Source organism: Macaca mulatta, chromosome 7, assembly GCF_049350105.2.
Source record: "Macaca mulatta isolate MMU2019108-1 chromosome 7, T2T-MMU8v2.0, whole genome shotgun sequence".
Taxonomy (NCBI): Eukaryota; Metazoa; Chordata; class Mammalia; order Primates; family Cercopithecidae; genus Macaca; species Macaca mulatta.
In genome coordinates, this window is record NC_133412.1 from 78,898,636 (window position 1) to 78,918,486 (window position 19,851).

The 19,851-nt window shown below is 43.3% G+C and overlaps 1 protein-coding gene and 1 long non-coding RNA gene across 9 annotated transcripts in view; one reads left to right on the forward strand and one right to left on the reverse strand.

Annotated features, from left to right (window-relative positions):
* ABHD2 (abhydrolase domain containing 2, acylglycerol lipase) overlaps positions 1 to 19,851 on the forward strand; it is a 122,678-nt gene that overhangs the window by 4,916 nt on the left and 97,911 nt on the right. Inside the window, exons 2-4 of one of the 8 annotated variants that reach the window (XM_077937830.1) lie at positions 9,477 to 9,553; positions 16,713 to 16,886; positions 16,978 to 17,065. The gene's annotated coding sequence lies outside the window, so the exon portion shown is untranslated. 8 annotated transcript variants of the gene reach the window in all.
* Positions 1,709 to 7,873, reverse strand: LOC144330097 (uncharacterized). Its single transcript, XR_013395968.1, has 2 exons — positions 7,721 to 7,873; positions 1,709 to 4,804 (listed from the first exon to the last, which is right to left on the reverse strand). It is a non-coding gene; the product is annotated as an uncharacterized LOC144330097 (long non-coding RNA).

Consider the following 19,851-nt stretch of genomic DNA (forward strand, 5'->3'; position numbering starts at 1 on the left):
GCTAATTTTGTATTTTTGGTAGAGACAGGGTTTCACTATGCTGGTCTCAAACTCCTCACGTCAGATGACCCTCTTGCCTCAGCCTCCCAAAGTGCTGGGATTACAGGCGTGAGCCACTGTGCCTGACCTCATTTCCGGCATCTCTGTTGCGTCTCATCCCGTCTGCTGTACTACAGCATCACTCCACTTGTCCTGCCTTTGGGCATCCAAGAGGAAGCCTGCCCTTTGTCACAACACTTTCTGTTTGGGTAGCTTGAAGTGTCTCACCCCTTCTTTTCTCTCACCCCAGGAAAAACCAGCTCTCACACCTGCTCATCTGTAAAGTGTCTTCCCCAAGCCCGCATATAATTTTGTTGCTGTGCTTGGAAGTATTTCCCAAGATCTCCAAACCACTTTAAATTTCCAAGATCTGAGCCTGACCTGGCCTCGCTAACAAAGGTTTCCACTGATGCTGACTCTAGGAAGAAAGTTTTCAAGGTTCTTTGTATTTGAATTTTCTATGGCTAGGCTTGTGTTTTAAATAACCACACTGATTTAAACATGGTCTTATAGTCTTCAGTGGCTCCCAGATCTTGCCTCGTTGTTGTTTTTTTTTTTTTTTTTTTCCGTCTTTCCTTTGAATGTGTCTTAACCTTCATCTTGCTTTTATTTACCTCTGAGTCTGGTTTAGAGCCACCTGGAAATTGAATGGAATCTTTAGTCTATTAGTCTAATCTAGAGTTCTTACCTTCTGGCCTTTGCTCATTGCTGAGTACCCACATTATTAGTCAATTGTACCATAGATACTCTGTTACATAAGGTGAGGAGGAGGAGGTGGTGGTATCAGTTCCACTTTTCCCAGGCTAGAGTGCAGTGGTGCAATCTCGGCTCACTGCAACCTCTGCTTCCCGGGTTCAAGCGATTTTCCTGCCTCATCCTCTCATTTTATCTTGGATAAAAGAGAAGCTCTGAAAGATTGCCTCCCTGTGTGCACAGTCACTGTAGGCATGTATTTGTGTACTGTTTACTTAGTCATGTCAATGAGGACCATAAAAAACAAAAATCAGGAAGCCCAACATGGATTGCTACATTCTGATTCTTTCAAATAAGGAAATACAGCAGGGGTTGGTGGCTCACGCCTGTAGTCCCGGCACTTTGGGAGGCCGAGGAGGGCGGATCACCTGAGGTCAGGAGTTCCAGACCTGCCTGACCAACATGGTGAAACACCGTCTCTACTAAAAATACAAAACTTAGCTGGGAATGGTGGTATGTGTCTGTAATCCCAGCTGCTTGGGAGGCTGAGGCAGGAGAATCACTTGAACCCAGGAGGCGGAGGCTGCCGTAAGCCAAGATCGCACCACTGCACTCCAGCCTGGGCGAAAGAGCGAGACTCTGTCTCAAAACAACAACAACAACAACAACAACAACAAAAGGAAATACAAAATCCCTGTCATCTAAAAAGATATTTTAGCCTGGACGTGGTGGCTCACACCTATAATCCCAGTACTTTGGGAGGTCGAGGCAGGCGGATCACTTGAGACCAGGAGTTCGAGACCAGCCTGGCCAGCGTGATGAAACCCCATCTCCATTAAAAATACAAAATATTAGCTGGGCATGGTGGTGCACACTCACAATCCCAGCTACTCGGGAAGCTGAAGCAGGAGAATTGCTTGAACCCGGGAGGCAGAGGTTGCAGTGAGCCAAGATTGACCCACTGTACTCCAGCCTGGGTGACACAGCAAAACTCTCTCAAAAAAAAAAAAGAAAAGAAAAGAAAAAAAAAAGGAGATATTTTAGCACCAAAAATGTTGGAAGATCAGTATCTCAGGTTAAAGAGCACGTTCTAACCAGGACATATTTAGCTTACTAAAAAGGTTGAGTTAATGGCTATTGAATTATGCTGTTTGGGAGGGCCTAAAGTAGAGGATTCTACTCAAGGAGAGGTTCCTCTTTTGCAGTTTCCTTAAACAATCCTGGTTACTCTTTTGCTACAAAACCAGGCCATTGATTTAGTTAAGTTAACCTAACTGCAGCAGCATTTGGTGGGGCTTTGCGCCCAATTTTTTAGGTGGTACAGACTACACAATGTTGATAGGCAGTTGTAGCACCTTATAGTGAGGTGAACTGATATTGGAAATTGTTCTTTGACTCCTGAAGTCTGGATTTGTCATGTCTGAAGTGCCATGTTTTAGTTCTTAAGGACCGAGGAGTGGGAGGGGTCTGAGGTAAGACCTCAGCAACCTGCTGGAATTAAGTAAGGCTCTTCAGTGGTATTTACACATAAGTTCTTTGGAAGCATGCACTTAAACTTACTAAATCCATGATTTAGTATGCCGGGTAATGGCCCAGATGGCTTCTGAGATACAGCGTGACCTCTCATCCGAGTCCCCACCATACTTTTTGCTTTCTTCCTGTACCACCACCACATTCATTTTGTGCTATGGATTTCCTAATCCAGGGCTAAGGATATGTCCTTGAGGTTCCTTGGGTTCTCATTAGATTGTAAACTCAGACTTTTTGGTTTCGTGTTAATGATAATTGGAAATGTTTTATAAGCCTGTCCTGGAATGTTGGGATACCTAATTATAATATCAAGGTCCACCCACACAGTCTCAATGCCTCCCCCATTTGTATGTGAATTTCTGATGAATCGAAGCCAGGTAAACCCCGCTATAGAGAAAAATATATAGATGGACTTAGTGCAGAAAAGATGTGAGAGCATCAAGTGAAGTCAAATGACACCACACAGCACTGTGTAAATGAAGGCTGTAGTAGTGGTCCCAGTGAGAAAAGGAGTGTGAGAATGGACATGTCACACTGTACCTGGAAGTGTAGGCTCTCAGGATCCATAGAACCTGCCCAGGAGTAGGCAGGACCACACTGACATCGTCTGCAGGTATTTCAGGTCTGAAAAATGGCATTAGTCTCATTACATTAATGTAGCTCATCTGAATTTTACTATTTTAGTAATTTTGTTTTTATAAATGTGCTTGGATCTCTGTAATTGTAAAAGTGCCAAAGGAAGTTTATGCACCATACTGAGTACTATTTGTACTGTTTGTGCATTTTAAGAAATAGTATAATAAATAATAGTTGGATAAAAGTAGTTTAACTTAAATTTAAGAGTCGAACACAAAGTAATGTAGCCAGGGGCATCTGGCAGGACTAGTTTTTCCCCTCGGAGGGAGCCATTTGGTACCTGAGTTTGAAAGACCCCAGTGCAGGAATCGAAGCTCTGGGAGGCAGACAGAGGTTTCCAGTCATGTTTGTGTCATTCATATGGCTCCTTTCCATGTGTTGAACATTTTAGAAATATTAACTGAGTTGAAGAGTTGACTTAATTGGTTTTCTGCCTTGAGGTCCTGTCTGTTCAGACCCTGAAAGTGATAAAGTCATTTGGAGAACTTGAGAAACACTCCCAAGGAGAGTGACAAAAATTGCTTATGGGTTTGGGAAAGACACTTTACAGGGCCGCAGGTACAAGTCATCACACCCGTTTGTACGTGCAGCCAACGCTTACCTTCCACATTAATGAAAGGAGGCCTTCCAAAACTAATTTCTCTGTTTCTTTTCGTTTATTTTTGGAGTGAGTGATAAAGTTTTCTTGTTGATATTTGCGTGACCTAAACTCTTGCCAGAATTGCAGTAGCTGGCAGCAGCCTCACGTTTATTTTCCACAGGCAACTCGTCAGCCCAGGGACAGTAGAGGCTTGATCGCAGCTGAAAGTTGGGGTGAGCTTAGGCCTTGGTGACTAGCAGGACTGTTTGTCATATTGCTAAATAATCACTCGTTCATTTATTAGCTTTTTATTCTGAGAATTTTAAAGATATACAGAAGTAGAGAGAATCAGATAGTGAACCTCCATGCCCCACAAAACCCATCACCAGCTTTAACAATAATCAACTCATAACCACTCACATTTACTCTGTCTTCCTAGCTACTTTTCCCAGCTCACATTAATTTTGAAATAAATTCCAAACATATAGTTGCATCTATAAATATTTCCATGATAATTCTTAAACGTAAAGACTCCTTTATTAAACACCCATTATTACTCTTTGAAAAATTAACACTAATCCTTTAATATCATCAAACATCATCATTGTTCAAATTTCCAATTGTTTAAAAATGGCATAAGTGTTTTTCTCCTTAAGCTTAATTTCTTTGAATTAGGATTCAAGTAAGGATTAGACATTCTGATTTATTGTTCTACCATTTATGTCTCTTTTAAGCTACAGATCCCCTTTTCTTTTCTTTTCTTTTCTTCTTTTCCCTGTAATTTGTTGGAGAAACTGGGTAGTCTGTCCAGTAGAGGTATTTATTTACTTTTGACAGATAATGCATTCATGTGTTATAACATTCAAAAGGTACAACATGGTAAAGAGTGGAAAACTTCCTCCCAAGAAGCAGTCAATGTTACTAGTATCTTGTATATTTTTTCAGAGATCTTTTATGTGTGTCCCAGCAAATGTGTGTGCATCTATTTTTTTTTTCTTTCTTTTTTATACAACTGGTAGCATATTGTACATATTGTTCTGCTCTTTGTTTTAGTCACTTAACATGGAATTATACATGTTAGCAAATTTCTTGTTTTTTTTTGTTTTTTGAGACAGTCTTACTCTGTCGCCCAGGCTGGATTGCAGTGGTAGGATCTGGGCTCACTGCAGCCTCCACCTCCTAGACTCAAGTGATCCTCCCATCTCAGTCTTCCCAGTAACTGAGACTACATCACACCCAGCTAATTTTTGTGTTTGCTGTAGAGATAGTGTTTCAACATGTTGCCCAGGCTGGTCTCAAATTCCTGAACTCAAGTGATCCACCCACCTGGCCTCCCAAAGTGCTGGGATTACAGGTGTGCGCCACAGCACCCAGTCAAATTTTAGTAAATTTCTACATATATTGTTTGGCATCCTATTACTTTTTCTCATGTATCCAATTATGTCATTACTATTTCCTAAAAATTGAGGGACATACAATATTCCTAGGATTATGTGATTGTGCTAGAGTCCTCACAGCTGGGAAATTCAGAGAATGAGAAAAATTCAGAATTCAGCAGGCATTTATTGAGCTCTTTCTCTGCTGGACGCTGTGCCAGACACTCTGCCCTGAGGAGTTTCCCTGGGGCCTGAACACCCTGTGCCCCACTATGGGCCATAGAGGAGGCTTTCCACAGTGTTAGCTGAGCTTCCAACCCCTTCCAGCTCCTTGTGTGGCCTGACCTGTATTCACACTGTAGACATTAGCTTCTCAGGTTCCAAATATCCTGGCTGCAGTTCTTTCCTCTATTCTGATCATGTTAATAAAGTGCTTGCTCATTCTTGTCAATGATGTTGACAAATGTACCTTCTAAATAGTGGGATGATGGAAAATGCCAAGTAGATTATAGCCAAGGATATTTTTCCCAATTTAGAAAACATAGTTCCTTTCCCTCCATCTATCATTAATATCACCCATCAGTCTATTTATTGACTCTACATAGAAATTCTGGATGTTGCACTGAAATCACAAGAGAAATCAGCACTTTGCCACAAAAGAGCTTATAAGAGGAATGCAGGTTTCTTTTGTTTTTGTTTTTTTTGAGACAGAGTCTCGCTCTGTCGCCCAGGCTGGAGTGCAGTGGCGCGATCTCCGCTCACTGCAAGCTCTGTCACCTCCCAGGTTCACGCCATTCTCCTGCCTCAGCCTCCCTAGAAGCTGGGACTACAGGCGCCCGCCACCACGCCCGGCTAATTTTTTTATATTTTCAGTAGAGATGCGGTTTCACTGTGTTCGCCAGGATAGTCTTGATCTCCTGACCTCGTGATCCGCCCGCCTCGGCCTCCCAAAGTGCTGGGACTACAGGCGTGAGCCACCACACCCAACCGAATGCAGATTTCTTTAAGTCTCTTATGGTTGAGCAGAGAGGCCTTATGGAGCTTCTGTAAGGCTGAAGTATCAAGGCTGAAGTGATTAGAATCCATCCAGCTCTGCAAACAGCTTATAAGATGGATGGGTGCCTTGCTTCTCTGTATTCCTAGAGCCTTACCAGGGCCTGGCACATGGAGGGCCCCTGGGCCTCAGTTTCCTTGCTTGCACTAATATTAACTCACAGCAGTTGTGAGCACCAAATGAGGTAATGTCTGAGGATGCACTTTGTCAGTAAATTAGGCATTTCAATCTTTACTGTCAACACAAATGCATTCTGTGACATGTTTGAGGAGTAAATGAGGTAATGTATTAAAATCACAAATACTTTATAAATGATAGAGCTATACAAATAGAACATTTTCTTATCATCTAGCTTTGTTCCTTCATTTAAAGTTATGATTTAGCCAGGCTCAGTGGCTCATACCTGTATAATTCCAGCACAGTGGGAGGCTAAGGTGGGATGATCACTTGAGGCCAGTAGTTGGAGACCAGCCTGGAAAACATAGTGAGACTCCATCTCTGCAACAACAACAAAAAATTTTAATTAGCCAGGTGTGGTGGCACATACCTGCAGTCCCAGCTACTCGGAAAGCTAAGGCAGGAAGATCACTTGAGCCCAGGAGTTCAGGTTTGCACTGAGCTATGATTGCACCACTGCCCTCCAGCCTGGGTAACAGAGCAAGACCTTGTCTCTGTAAAATAAATAAATAAATAAATAAATAAAAGGCTGGGTACAGTAGCTCATACCCGTAATCCCAACACTTTGGGAGGCCGAGGCAAGTGGATCACTTGAGGCCAGGAGTTCAAGACCACCCTGGCCAACATGGTGAAAAATATAAAACTAAGCTAGGCATGGTAGTGCACACCTGTGGTCCCAGCTACTCGGGAGGCTGAGGCATGAGAACAGAATTGCTTGAACCTGGGAGGTGGAGGTTGCAGTGAGCCAAGATCATGCCACTGCCCTCCAGCCTGGGCAGCAGAGCAAGACCCTGTCTCAAAGAATAAATAAATAAATAATAAAGATACAGTGATTTAAAGATAACAGTATCAGAGCCAAAGAACAATACTAGATCCTAGGATGAGAGTCTTTACCCTAACTTATGGTTCACAGATTTAATATTTTGTCTGGGCGGTCAGTAGAGGAGCTTATTGCCTAGAATGGGAGAAGGAACATATGTGTGATCCATATGTTACCTGTAGAAGTCATTTAAATTAGCATTGGTCATGATTGCTCACAGGCAAGTCAAGACCAGATTAACCAGGCTTGAGGACCCAGACATCTGGCTCTATACTGGGATCTTCCAGCCTTGGTGAATGAAGTCTCTCCTTATCTTCTCTGGTGAGCACACCACTCCCAAGTTCACATTGTGTTGTTAATTTTTTTTTTTTTAAAGAGACAGGGTCTTACTCTGTCGCCTAGGCTGGAGTGCAATAGTGCGATCATAGCTCACTGTAGCCTCAATCTCCTGTGCTCAAGTGATCCTCCCACTTGCCCGAAGTCACACAACTAGTAAGTAGTGTAACTGCAGTTCGGGTCAAATCTGTCTGTCTCCAAACCCTGCAAGTAGCCTCTCTACCCCACCTCCAATGCACATCTACAGAAAGTATCTCAATGAAGCAGAAATCTTTGTAGAAATATTTTTCCATTTTCCTTAGATGTTGAAAAGGAACTTTATTGGCCAGGCAAAGTGGCTCACGCCTGTAATCCCAGCACTTTGGGAGGCTGAGGTGGGTGGATCACGAGGTCAGGAGTTCGAGACCAGCCTGGCCAACATAGTGAAACCCCGTCTCTACTAAAAATACAAAAAATTAGCCAGTTGTGGTGGTGGGCACCTGTAATCCCAGCTACTCGGGAGGCTGAGGCAGGAGAATCGCTGGAACCCAGGAGGCAGATGTTGCAGTGAGCCAAGATGTGCCATTGCACTCCAGCCCGGGCAACAGCACTAGACTCCATCTCAAAAAAAAAAAAAAAAAAAAAAAAATGAACCTTATTTTATAATTTCACCAACCTCTTAATCTAGGTTAAACTACAGTTAATTGTATTCTGTTTTATATTTTCTGGACCAAATAAGCTCATGTCAGTTGGAAAATACCATAGACAATTTTGTTGCATTGTATGTTTTGGAGAGAATAGCAGAAATCATGAGTCTTCTAATGGTATTTCAGTATTTAACTGAATGTCAACAATCAATGGGTAGATTTCCATCTGCCATCTGTTTGCGGGCCTTTCCTTTCTTCTGCTACCTCCAACATCCTGTTTTAGCTTTGAATGTATTTCTTTATTTGTGAGACAACAGTTTCTGGAGTAGATCTTTGAGCCCAGTGAGATGTTCTTAAGACAAAAGGGGAAAGTGTGAAAGAAATATGTCCTGGGACAGTAACTCCTCTGAGCAGTGGAAAGTGAAAACTCTCTTTTTTGGATGGATAATTATTTGCTTGAACTTTGAGATGTTCTTTAAATATCCAAAAGCTGCTGACAGCCCAGGCCACAGTGAGCTTTCTCTCCTGATGTACAGTGGCATGGCGATTACTCATAAAGGCCTGTACCTCTCCGCCTAATGTAATAATCTGGTAAGAAACTTCTGTTCAGAGAACCACAATGATGATGCTTTAGGCTAATGCCACAGACTTAGTCAATTAGTAAATATTTACAGTGTCCACTATGTACTTAACACCCTAAATTTAAATTTGTGTAGAATTTAAACAGGATTGAATTATAAGTGCGAAGATCAGAACTCCCAACAGAGAAGAAAGAGATATGAATCATCACTTTTATGTAGAGATGAGACTAGCAAATGTTCTAGTTATGAAAAGGTGGTTACATAGTGTGAAGTTGAGAAATAGTATGATTTTTAGGGCCTGGAGGGGATGGGCACCCAGTGAATATCCTTGTATGGTTCAGCAGGTTGTACAAAACTAGTTAGATGCCATCAAGGGCTTGCAGTGGGGCTCGAATAGTGAACGTCAGTGCTTGTCCAACATCGCCATGGGTCAGGTTACATGTAGCCAAGTAAATGCTTCTCACACCTATGGCCTCACATGAACAACAGTGCACAGCCCTACGCACACAGCCGAGGCAGCACCTGTGTGGCATTTTCCAGGCTGATGTCTGGAATTCCCCTTGTAAGTAAAGCACTGAAGCTTCATTCCATAATGACTCACTGCCACTGCTCCGAAACACATCCCTCTTGTCCTGTCTGCCCATTTCCTGACTGCCCAGCATTCTCGGGTCTTGGCTCAACTGTGAGCCTAGCCTGACGTCTGCATCCACCCCTCCATCTCACCTTCTCTTCTGTTCCATCTCTTCCAGTGGTTCCCAGCTTTGGGTCCACCTCCTTCTTCTTTCTGCCTCCTTCATTTGAATTCCTCCAGTATTTATAGTTGGTACTTCAGAGTTTAGTACTTCATTATATACAGATTTGTTGTACTATTTTCCAATTGTTTTATGGATGCTGTGTATTGTACTTCTTTCATAGCCCCCACAGAGGTTAGAGTGATGTCTTTGGTCCCTGTGGGGAGTGAGGTGGAATGTCAAGAGGGCGTAGTTTGCAGAACATCCCTCCCAGTGATATTGATGCCTTTTCAGCAGGTTCTGTCCTCTTCATTTGCAAGCCACTGCTTTATCCATGAGGGTGCTCCCTACTTATGCCAGTGAATCAATTTTTGGTAAGTGGGGTCATTTTCTTTCCTAATCTCAGAGAAATATTTCTGCCATTTTTTATGAAACCATCTTCCTTGATGGCCAGTTCCTTGCCTCCCAGGAAACTGATGAGGAAGCAAGACGAATGTATTGGAAAAGCCCAGCGGAGGAAGAGCTCCTGAGGAGTGAGTGGCGTAGCTATCTGCTTCATGTGGGGCACTCCTGCTCTGTAGTGCAGAGTATTTTTTAGGTGGACTAGAGGTGGACTCGGAGCAAATGCCTACCTGATGCAGGCAACGTTTGCACAAAAACCAAAGGAAGAAGGCTGCTGGTGGGCTGGGGGTGGCAGGTGGGATTGCCCTTGGGCTTTAAAGAAGGCTGAGAAAACTTACTTCCAGAGTGGTAGGCAGGAGGAGTGAGGCCTGGAACAACAGTGTGGAGCGTTTGTGGTGGACGGACGGGAGAGAGGAACATGTGAGGGCATGAACTTATTTCTGACTCTACTTGAAAAAGCAATCCACTGAGCTAATACCCTAAAATGTAACAACCCAGAGGGCTTCCTTTCGAGATGTTAGTTTTTAGATCGTTCAGTATCCTCAATGCAAAGATGTGATAAAGCCAAGCTCAGGGCTACTTGGGGACCAATTCTCATGCTCCTCATGTGTTATAATTCCTTAGCAGTTGCTTTAAAACTAACATTTTTCTAATCTTGAAATATTTAATAAAGCAGCTTTCTGCTAAAAAGCTGAAAACATTTTACAAACCTTATCTTGAGGATATCTGTGCATAATTTATCATTATAAGTCATTTTTTTAGCCTACAGAATTTCATCAACTTCTTTCCTTCAGTAACATGTAATGTAACCTCCCTTACCCCATTTTATAGAAGAAAAAGCAAATCTTTGTAATGTTTAGATCATTCACCCAAGGTCACTTGGCAGAATCTGGAATCAAATGCAGGTCCTCTGGTTCTAAAACCTTCGTCCCTGTGTCATTCAGTTATATCACATGGACTCTTAAGCTAGGCCTCAAAATCTTCCAAAAGTGCAAGTGACCTGCCCAGAGCTGTACGGCACAGAATGTTCAGAGAGGGTAGGGGGTGGAATAACTCCAGATGCCACTGGAGACAAGTAGTGTAGAGACACAAATGGGATCCTCTCCCTCCTCTCACATCCAGAATTCAGAATCTCTGGGTCTTTCCACTTGGGTTGTGACCTACAAGTGGGGGCAAAGCTCTTTAGCTCTCATAATCAGCAGGACTGATGGCGGAAGCTGGGCAGGGCTCCCTGGAGGCCCAGCGTTAGGCTGGCGTGTGCAGTAGCAGATAGGCGCTTGTCTCACAGTATCCCTTCTTCATGTCAGGCACAAATCAGCCCTTCATATTTATCTGGATTTAGCTGGTAGCATTTGTCTCCTAAGACTTGGTCACAAAGGAATCCACGTGACCTTCAGGCCTTCTGCTCTAAACTGGCAGGCGATCCTGTTTCTGCTCACAGCGTCCGAGGTATTTATAAAACAGAAATAAGTAAAGCATGCTTCAAAATGCTGTGCACACCATGTACTATTGCCCCCAGAACCTTCTCTTGGTCTTGGAGGGCAAGGAGCACAGAGCTTTTCCTGCTGTCTATCCCTGTGTAACAGGGTCTGGTGGCCAAGCCCTGAGGGGTGCTGTTGCTCCCAGGTGGCAGAATTCAGCATCAGAGAGCCACACAGCTGAAACAGATGGATGGGCGAGTGACCTCAGCTTTGCCCAGCTGGGGTGAGTGTGCCGAGCAAGTCTCTCCTTTGGCAGGGAAGGAGAGGAGCTTGGCCCATTGGTCATTGGTCGGGTTTCCTCACAGATGCCTGCCATGGTGAAATGCAAGACTGTCAGAGTGATAATGGGCTGCACGTGTTAATGCTCTCATTACGGGCCCTACAGTGTGTATTAGCCAGGCATTGGGGGCACTGGGAGCCTTGGTAAACCAGAACACTCAGGAACGAGGAGTCCTAGTTATTTTTATTTTCTCATTAACTGAGAGTAGCTGTACGTCCTTTTCTGTTGCAGGTCTGGGTGAAACTTTCTTCTTTGCCTGCCTTAGGGAGTTCCATGGGGTGAGTGGTTCTTCAGGCAACGGCTGTGCCAGGCGCTGGGTCTTGCCCTCCCACCCCCATCTCCATTTCCTCCTTCTGGAAGCTTATTTCCAGACATAGAAGAGTGGGTGGCATCTGTATGGTGCCCAGGACAATCAATCTGGAGATGCCCTCTTCTTTAGTTTTATCCTTCTCTTAAAAATTCCAGTAAAGTAGGCACTTGTGCTCATTGGGTTCTGGTAAACTGGAATTTTGGTTTTGATATTACAGAATTTAATTATGGTATCAATTTTTAAAAATATGTTTAGGATAAATCTCACAATTCAAGTGCCTTTTCTCTTGGAAAATCTAGAATCTGCCTAGAGGAAATACCTGGCTTAAGATTTTTTTGTTTGCTCTCAGGTATGAATTCATGGTTTCTCAGTGGAAGAGAAAACAATTTTGCCTGTGATTTTACTAAGTGCTTTACCCATTCGTTCTCTCGTAGACAGTACTATTTTTTCAGCAGGGTTATTTGCTAGTGGGAGAGGCCAGCTTCCGTTCAGTATTTTAGTAAGGGCACATAAAAGTGCCCAATTAAATGTTCCTGTTTAACTGGTGACTCAGTCTTCAGACATTTTCAGTTTGGTAACTTTCTTTGTGGAAGCTCCTGGGTTAGTAGCCATTCCTGACATTTAACTGTGAGGTTCACGTTTTCCTGCATTGGGTAACTTGACTCCCCCTGAGAACTTGTAGACTATTTTCTGAAATTCCAGCAGATTGAGTCTGTGACCTTATGACTTTGTGGAAGAAATATGACTAAATAAAACTGTTATCACATGAGTAGGTTTGCACAGAAAGACAATTTCAAGGTCTTATCTTGAATACAACAGAGGGCAACCTTGCCTTAAATACATTTAATTATCTGTCAATCCCTCCAATTCTCTTCTACCAAATTGTGTGTGACTTGATGATCCCTTCACCTTGTAGGACCTGGTTTGTAAGAGATGAACTGGATCAACCAGGGGCTTTATCCTTCCTTGTTGTGGTAACCCACTCCCACCCTTTCAGGGCAGTCCCTGGCTTGAGTTAGTTAATGTTCAAAAATCAGTGTTTCTCAGCATCTCTGGAAAACAGGATTGGCCCTATTGTTGCCAGGGCTTTCCCATCCCTTCTGGCTTGAGGTGGTGGTGGTGGGAGGAGGTCTTTTTTTTTTTTCTTTTAAACAATAGAGACAGAGTTTCTCCAGGTCACACAGGCTTGCCTTGAACTCCTGGGCTCAAGCGATCCACCCTCCTTGGCCTCCCAAATGGCTAGGATTATAGATGTAAGCCACTGTGCCCAGCCGAGAGGGGATCTTTTAAAACCCAGAGTATTGGCCAGGTGCAGTGGCTCACGCCTGTAGTTCCAGCACTTTGGGAGGCTGAGGTGGGTGGATCACCTGAGGTCAGGAGTTCGAGACCAGCCTGGCTAACATGGTGAAACCCCGTTTGTACTAAAAATACAAAAAACTAGCCAGGCATGGTGGCACCCGCCTGTAATCCTAGCTCCTCCAGAGGCTTAAACCCAGGAGGCAGAGGTTGCAGTGACCCGAGATTGTGCCATTGCACTCCAGGTTGGGCAACAAGAGCGAAACTCCATCTCAAAAACAAACCCAGAGTTTTTGAGCACCGTGAAGACTCCGTCCCACAGAACCCTCTGTGGGAGGACATGCGGGCCTAGACCAAAACTGATTTGCTGAAAAGTAGATCTGGTGAGCTGCTGGCTAAGGTGTTCACTCACCTCATCAGACCTTACCCAGAGTGAGAACAGGGCCCAGTCACAAGGCTGTGCAGTTCCCGAAGCCTCCTGGCTGTGCTCTGAGGCTCTCCTATCCCGTGGCAGTGACTCAGAGGACACAAAGGCACAACTCAGATGGGGATGGCTGGGCCTTCTCTCCCAAATCATCTGGGCTTGTTCTTGTCCCTGCAAAATGGCTTTTTTCCCCCTATGATGGCTCTGACTTCTTTAGTTAAATGGCAGATAAAGTGGGGAGAAGGTGGCCCATTTCCTCCTTACTTTCTCTCCAAGGATAACATGTTGCCCACATTTAAGGTTGACCACTTTTATCTGGTGTAGCAAGTTCAGTAGTGACCCCCCAAAATTTATGTCCATCTGAAACCAGTGAATGTGACCTTATTTGGAAATTGGGTCTTTGCAGATGTAATCAAGTTAAGATGGGGTTGTACTTTTACCTAAGTTGCCACCAAAGAGGCCGAAAAATCAGGATGACATGGGATGGAAACAAACCATGTTTTTGGGGCAATGTGATGTGGCCTTCTGCTATCTGTATCCTGACACCCTCACAGGGTACTTTGGGGGACAAAGTTTTATCTCAGGGCATTACAGTGTGCTGGGAGAGCCAGGCTAGGCAAGAGGGGATTTTTACCTGCAGGGAGGAATGGGTAGCCTTTCCATGGGCAGGAGAAGCCCCTCAGCAGGAGCGGGGTGGTGTCAGGAGGAGGGGTTCCAGCTGTGCACTGCCAAGGATGCATTTTAGCACAGAAAACAAGAACAATGCATCTTGGAACTGTTTATGAGACATGATGATCACCACTTATTATCCAGTAATTTATTAAGTCTCACATGGTTCCATTTTAGAAGATATGGTTCCATTTTAGAAGAATCAACAAGAGTATGTCCTGGGATTAATTTTAAACTCATTGGAGGAGGCCCAAGCAGTCAATCAGCTAGTGAGTTCACTGCTAATGAGACTTGTATGTCAGTTAGGAAGGAGTATGTTTTGTGGTCATTTCTGTCAACTTAGGTTGTTTACTGAGGCAAAATGGAGGAAAGTTTAATAGTGGAGATGGTAATAGCGAATACAGTAGTACTGTATGCCAGGCATTGTTTTAAAATGCTCTTTATGTATTAACATGTTCAGTTTACAGATGGGGTTCAGAGGGATTAAGGAACTTGCCCCAGGACAAACACTGTAGCTGGATTTGGCACTGGCTGTCTCACTGCAGGACTGGACCCTAAATGAAATTTACATCTTCAACCAGATGGAATTGGAACAGAGAAATCCTTTAGGGGTTTGGCTTGGTTTTCTTTGAGAGGTATTTGCCTTAGGACCCATAAGTATCAAAGCTTGTTATGTTAGGTCCTTTTGGGTTGCAGGGAAGAGAGATCTCCCCCTCCCCCAGATGTCTGTGTCCTCTGAGCTCCCTCACTTTGCTGATAGCTAAGAGGAAAGGAAAGGATGGTTCTGACAGCTGAATCACAGAGGCAAAGAAGCCAAGCCAATAAGTATTTATTCACAGAATGCAATTTGTATTATGTCAACGAGTCATCTGAGGGTGTTCATGTCAGTTAGCTATCATCTGAATTGATTGGAGCTTGTCTGAGTAACAAGGGGCCTTTCAGAAGGATGTGGCAAACAGTCCCTTCAGCCACTAAGGACAGGAGCGTGGAACTCCTGAGTCATGAGAGGTAATTTGGGCATATTCTCTCACCATTCTAGAAGCTGGAAGTTTGAAAACAGGTGTTGCAAGGTTGGTTCCTTCCTTAGGCTCTGAAGGCAAGACTATTCCCCGCCTGTCTCCTGACTTCTGATGGTTGCCAGTCATCCTTGGCATTGCTTGCTGTAGATACGTGGCTCCAGTCTCCACTTCCATCTTCATGTGGCCTCCTCCCCTGTGTATCTGTGTCTTTGTGTCCAGATTTCCCTTCTTCCAAGGACACCAGTCATGGGGTTAGGACCCCCTCCAACAAGTATGACCCCATCTTAACTTGATTACATCTGCAAAGACCCAATTCCAAATAACTTCACATTCACTGGTTTCAGATGGACATGAATTCTGGGGGGAGGGTCACTATTCAACTTGCTACACCAGATAAAGGGTTTCCTTTGTTTGGGGTCTCTCTGCTCAGTTTGTTTGTTCTTTCCGCAGTGTAAGTTGCGTCCTGTCAGTGAATATTGGTGTTCCAAGGCTAAAAGCATCACGATCCCATGCAGGTGGAATAAATATGATGAAATTATTGGCACAGCTAAAAGAAAATATATAACTGTTTAATTTATTTGAAGAAAGAACAAAGGCCCTGAGGGTTGTTAGTTCTTATGAACTGTGTAATCATCTATGAAGTAGGCTGGAAAATGGCCATTTTCTGTTACAAAGTACAGCGATAGTTTTTTCCTATGCTCTTTAGCCGAGGACCGCAATTCTATCCCTAGAATCTCAGACATTTCTAGCTGAAAGAGACCTTTGGCATCATCTACTTCTAATATAACTTTCTCATTTTACAGATGGGCCCTTTGGGGCCCAAAAAGGTTAAGTGCCTTGATTCAAGGTCATCAGCCAGGAAGGGGCAGAGCAGACACTAGGACCCAGGTCTCAGAGCCCCCAGACTGGAGCTTTTCCCAATGCAGTGGCGGTTTCTCACTCTATCTGTGCCTCCATCTGAAAATAATGCTCTTAGCCAGGGGAGAGCAGAAAGGGGCGTGGGAGACACAGCTCAGGCCTTCACCTCTGGTGGAAATACCAGTCAAGCTTATCTTAGAGACCAGGGGCAACACTGCGAGTTCCTTTAGTGACTAGATGTTGGGCATTTGGCAGCACCTTGGTTTCCTTTGTTAATGCAGACTATAAATGGAATTCTGACTCCCATTTACAGCACCTAAATCCCATTCATAAAATGGCAGGGGAGGTGTGGGCTAGCCGGCAGAGAAGGGATTGCCGCAGGTACACAGGAAGCCCAGCCCATCATGGAGGTGGAGCTGGGTTTGGGGTGGGGGTAGCTTCCTTTTCATCTGCAACATACCCAGCCCTCCAGCTGTTCTGTGTGACTTCTTTTCCCTATCTAGGCTGCCTGATGTTCATTTTAACTGGATTTCATCTGCCTGGAAAGTGGGGAGGGCCACACAAAATAATACAATGGAATCGGAGTTTGCTGTATCTAGAACAAGTTCAGAATATTAATATTTTGTGACAAGTCAGACTTGGGGATAAAAGAATACCATAAAACAAAATGCAGCAAGATAAAGTGAATGTGAAAATTTTTTTTCTAAAATTACTTAACTCCTCATTTAATACCTATGTATATGCACTGTACATGCACACACTCATACTTACATATGCTTCTACATTTTATACAGTTTTTGCTGTATATCCATGGGGAAACAGTTCCAGGTCCCGTGCAGATACCAAACCCACAGATGATCAAGTCTGATATAAAATGGCATAGTATTAGCATATAACCTATGCGTATCCTCCTATATACATTAAATCATCTCTAGATTACTTATCATATCGATTACAAAGTAAATGATGTAAGTAATTGTTATACTCTATTGCTTTTATTTAAATTTTTTTTCTTTTTATATTATCTTTTCTCTTACCCTTTTTTTTTTTTTTTTTAAGAGTCTCTGTCACTCAGGCTGGAGTGCGGTGGTAGCAACTTCCGCATCTCAGATTCAAGCGATTCTTCTGTCTCAGCCTGGGATTACAGGCACGTGCCACCATACCCAGCTAATTTTTAAATATTTTTGATAGAGATGAGGGTCTCTCCATATTGGCCAGGCTCATCTTGAACTCCTGGTCTCAAGTGATCCACCCGCCTTGGCCTCCCAAAGTGCTAGGATTACAGGCGTGAGCCACCGCACCCAGCCTTATTGTTGTCTTTTTTTTCAAAATTTTTCATCAGTGGTTGGTTGAGTCTGCAGTTAAGGAGGAACAACTGTACTTCATTCACTAAGGCTGGGTTCTAGATCTAGCTGCTTCATGAGTCCTTCCTTGCTTAATTGTTTTTTTTTTCCTGGACTGATTTTCGTCTAAGCTTCTAAAGTACAGATAGCCTTAACATAAATTTCTTTTCCTCCTGGTTAAAATGAGAATTTACTTAACTGCCAACCTGCACAATGCTAGGTGCACTGGAGGTAGTCAGGTACTTAAATAAGCCTGCTGAAACGCCAGGAAGTGTCCCCAGGGACATGCAGAACTGACCTGTTCCTCAGGACTTCAGGTTGAATGAAGGCTTGGATCAAGGCTGTGTAGTTGGACCACAATAATTATAAATAATCTCTCATAGAATTGCCTTCCCTGAATTGAATTAAATTTTAAAACCCTGGCATTTTTCGAGGGTTGAGGAAATTAATTACCTACTGCATTTGCTATTTAAAAAAAGTTGTGGGAGGACATTGTCTGTCACATCACTCAAGGTCCCCTTACATAAAGTCCCACATTTTTTTTTTAATAATTCTGTGCCAGATAAGCCCTGTTTCCACTGAGTATCTGTTATGACACTGGGTGAAGAGCACAATATATGTTAGCTCTCTTTCCATTTTGGAAACCATAGGTCTGACTGGGTTTCCCTTTTCTGCCAACAGAAAGCTCAGATAAGTTAATTAAAGCATAATCACATGCATTAAAGCTTTATCACATACATAATTGTTGTGTATGTTGACATACATATTTTCCTTTCCAGGGTTTTAAAATTTCTCCTTAGATTTTCTTAGTTACTATTTTAATGCTTTGTTCTAATAATAAAAATATTTGTAGTCATTAATTTTGGGAAATAGAAAAAAAGAAATTGCCAATAGTCTTATAACCCAGTGATTTTAGCATTCATAAAGATTTGAATACGTAGTTTTCCTTCTGTATCTTTAGAAATTGCCAAGTAAAAGAGTCTAGAAGTCATAGTGGCTTCAACTGTTCATTCTCTCATGTAAAAGAAGTCCTGAGATAGGCAGTCTAGATCTGATATGGTGGCTCCATTAAGTTGTCAGGAATTCAGATTTCTGTCTCTCTGCCCTGCTGTCATCTTAATGGGGCTCCTAGAGAGACCTCAAGGTCACTTCAGGGCCCGAGACAGCTGTTAGAGTTGCAGCCATGTTTTCTGCATTCCAGGGACGCAAGAAGGGAAAAGGGCAGACAAAGGGTGAACTCCCTGCCCTCTAAGGAGCCTTCCCAGAAATTAGATCAACCCCTCCAGAGCTGACCAGAATTTAGTTACATGGACTCACCTAGCTAAGGGAAGCGGGAGTATGTAGTTTTTTTCAGCTGGGCACATTTCCCAGGTTTCTCTACTAAGGATGAAGGGGACATTTACTATCAGAAAGCAGTTAGCAGTCTTACACATTTCCAGATCCTTCGCTATGTGTATAGATTCACTAAGGGTGTTATCTTGAAGCTGTCTCAAGTAGTTTGTGGAAAGAGTTAAGGTATAAATAAACCTCAGTGAAAATATCAATAAATAAAAGGCACTACATCTTGTTATCCTATCAGCTTTGCCACTCTTGCCTTTCCATCATTTTTTCTAGGAATTTTTTATTTTTATATATATATAGAGAGAGAGATCATATATTTTTCAAATATTCAGTCAACACAGACCTTTTCAGGGCTAGAAGGGACCTTAGATGCTTTTATCCAAAGATTGCATATTCAGATGTTTACGGGGACCATTCAGGTACTGTAAATGATTAAAGCGGGCCAGGGGTCAGTGTTGAGGACCCCATAATAGGGAGTGGTGGGGACTGTGGCCACCTGGAGAGAGCTTGCTGGGTCTGAAGGGGGCAGCCCTGCTCAGCTCTGTCCATTGTCGTGGTGTGACAATGCTGGCCCTGTGTTGCCAAATCTTCTGATTTTATTTCCAAGAGAAATCAGAAATCTAGATTTTTATCTGAAATCTCCTGGTGTTAATAATATGGCAATGAATAAATTTGTTTTTTAAATGCCAACTGAATGCAACACTGCCCCGTGGACTGCCAGTTTAGGATCTTTGATCGGGTCCATGCCCTGTTTTTCATTTGGCAGCCAAGCCTGTGGGGTCAGGTGGCCTATCATGTGACTGAAGACTTTGCTCTTCCGGCCTACCTCACCACAGCCTAGCCTATGACTAATTTGTCTCAGAATAGGGACAGATAATAATTGGAAGTTAGGCAGGACTGTTCCGAAGGTTAATTGATTCTTTCCTTCAACTGGCTTTGATTTTCTTCTGAAGTCATTTCGGTGTGGTAGAATCAGAAAAAAAAAATTGGGCTTGAATCCCAGCTCTGCTGTTTACAGCTGTCTGACTTTGGGCAAGTCTCTGGTGTCTCGTGTGTGTCTCCTGCACCATGCATTTTCTTGCTTGCCTCTCTCTCTTTCTCTACTTACCTGCCTTCAAGTAGCACAGCATGGTGATTAAGAGGAGGATCTCTTGGGCCAGATATAAATGCTGGCTTTTCTACCCCGCAGCTGTATGACACTGGGCAAGTAACTTAAACTTCCTATGCCTCAGTTACCTTGTCTATAAAA